Here is a 2675-nt window from a genome sequence, read left to right as displayed (position 1 = left end):
TGAGTCAATTTTAAGTTTGGTGTCAATTGCATTTTTTCTAAAAATTTTATGCATTTTTCGAAAATTCATGCATTCATAGTGTTCTTCATGATCTTCAAGTTGTTCTTGTCCAGTCTTCTTGTTTGATCTTCATATTTTCTTGTTTTGTGTCTTTTCTTGTTTTTCATATGCATTCTTGCATTCATAGTGTCTATACATAAAAAATTTTCTAAGTTTGGTGTCTTGCATGTTTTCTTTTCTTGAAAATTTTTCAAAAATATGTTCTTAATGTTCATCATGATCTTCAAAGTGTTCTTGGTGTTCATCTTAACATTCATGGTGTTCTTGCATGCATCACATGTTTAGATCCAAAATTTTCATGCATTGAGTCTTTTTCATGTTTTTCTCTTTCATCGTTAAAAATTCAAAAATAAAAAAAAATATCTTTCCCTTTTTCACTCATAAATTTCGAAAATTTGGATTGATTTTTTCAAAAATTTTTAAAATTTAGTTGTTTCTTATGAGTCAAATCAAATTTTCAATTTAAAAATCTTATCTTTTTCAAAATCTTTTTCAAAAATCAAATCTTTTTCATTTTTCTTATTTATTTTCGAAAATTTTAAAAAAATATTTTTTTTATCTCATAATTTTCGAAAATATCATCAACAATTAATGTTTTGATTCAAAAATTTCAAGTTTGTTACTTACTTGTTAAGAAAGATTCAAACTTTAAGTTCTAGAATCATATCTTGTGATTTCTTGTGAATCAAGTCATTAATTGTGAATTTAAAAATCAAATCTTTTTCAAAACTAATTTCAATCATATCTTTTCAAAAATATCTTTTTATCTTATCTTTTTTTTCATATCTTTTTAATCATATCTTTTTAAAACATATCTTTTTCAAAAATTTGATTTTAAAATATCTTTTCTAACTTCTTATCTTCTTATCTTTTCAAAATTGATTTTCAAATTTGTTTCAACTAACTAATTAACTTCTTGTTTGTTTCTTATCTCTTTCAAAACTACCTAACTAACTACCCCTCTCTAATTTTCGAAAATACCTCCCTCTTTTTCAAAAATTCTTTTTAATTAATTAATTGTTTAAATTTTAATTTTAATTTCAATTCTCCTTTAATTTTCGAAAATCATTAACTATTTTTCAAAATCAATTTTCGAAATTTCCTCTCCTTCATCTCCTTCTATTTATTTATTCATCTACTAACACTTCTCTTCACCAAAAAAAATTCGAACCCCTTCTTCTCCTCTGAGTTTGAATTCTTCTCTTCTACATTCTTATTCTTCTTTTCTTCTACTCACCCAAAAGGAATCTCTATACTGTGACATAGAGGATTTCATATTTTCTGTGTTATTCCATTCTTTGTCATATGAGCAGGAGCAAGGACAAGAACATTCTTGTTGAAGCAGATCCAGAACCTGAAAGGACTCTGAAAAGGAAACTAAGAGAAGCTAAAATATAACAATCCAGAGACAACCTTACAGAAATTTTTGAAAAGGAAGAGGAGATGGCAGCCGAAAATAATAATAATGCAAGGAGGATGCTTGGTGACTTTACTGCACCTAATTCCAATTTACATGGAAGAAGCATCTCCATCCCTACCATTGGAGCAAACAATTTTGAGCTTAAGCCTCAACTAGTTTCTCTGATGCAACAAAACTGCAAGTTTCATGGACTTCCATCTGAAGATCCTTTTCAGTTCTTAACTGAGTTCTTGCAGATTTGTGATACTGTTAAGACTAATGGAGTAGATCCTGAAGTCTACAGGCTCATGCTTTTCCCTTTTGCTGTGAGAGACAGAGCTAGAATATGGTTGGACTCTCAACCTAAGGATAGCCTGAACTCTTGGGATAAGCTGGTCAAGGCTTTCTTAGCCAAGTTCTTTCCTCCTCAAAAGCTGAGTAAGCTTAGAGTGGATGTTCAAACCTTCAGACAGAAAGAAGGTGAATCCCTCTATGAAGCTTGGGAGAGATACAAGGAACTAACAAAAAAGTGTCCTTCTGACATGCTTTCAAAATGGACCATCCTGGATATATACTATGATGGTCTGTCTGAATTAGCTAAGATGTCACTGGATACTTCTGCAGGTGGATCCATTCACCTAAAGAAAATTCCTGCAGAAGCTCAAGAACTCATTGACATGGTTGCTAACAACCAGTTCATGTACACTTCTGAGAGGAATCCTGTGAGTAATGGGATGCCTCAGAAGAAGGGAGTTCTTGAAATTGATACTCTGAATGCCATATTGGCTCAGAATAAAATATTGACTCAGCAAGTCAATATGATTTCTCAGAGTCTGAATGGAATGCAAGCTGCATCCAACAGTACTCAAGAGACATCTTCTGAAGAAGAGGCTTATGATCCAAAGAACCCTGCAATAGCAGAGGTAAATTACATGGGTGAACCCTATGGGAACACCTATAATTCCTCATGGAGAAATCACCCAAATCTCTCATGGAAGGATCAACAAAAGCCTCAACAAGGCTTTAATAATGGTGGAAGAAACAGGTTTAGCAATAGCAAGCCTTTTCCATCATCCACTTAGCAACAGATAGAGAACTCTGAACAAAATACCTCTAATTTAGCAAACTTAGTCTCTGATCTATCTAAGGCCACTCTGAGTTTCATGAATGAAACAAGGTCCTCCATTAGAAATTTAGAGGCACAAGTGGGCCAGCT

At 32.1% G+C, this 2675-nt stretch overlaps 1 non-coding gene across 1 annotated transcript; it reads right to left on the bottom strand.

Moving 5' to 3' along the window:
- Positions 1-1899: 1899 nt before the first annotated feature.
- On the bottom strand, positions 1900-2007 carry LOC112774712 (small nucleolar RNA R71). The gene has a single exon (XR_003189178.1). It is a non-coding gene; the product is annotated as a small nucleolar RNA R71 (small nucleolar RNA).
- Between the last annotated feature and the right edge of the window lie 668 nt (positions 2008-2675).

Source organism: Arachis hypogaea, chromosome 18, assembly GCF_003086295.3.
Source record: "Arachis hypogaea cultivar Tifrunner chromosome 18, arahy.Tifrunner.gnm2.J5K5, whole genome shotgun sequence".
In the NCBI taxonomy this organism is placed as follows: Eukaryota; Viridiplantae; Streptophyta; class Magnoliopsida; order Fabales; family Fabaceae; genus Arachis; species Arachis hypogaea.
The sequence above is the reverse complement of the archived record's forward strand: the minus strand, read 5'-3'. Positions and strand labels throughout refer to the sequence as shown.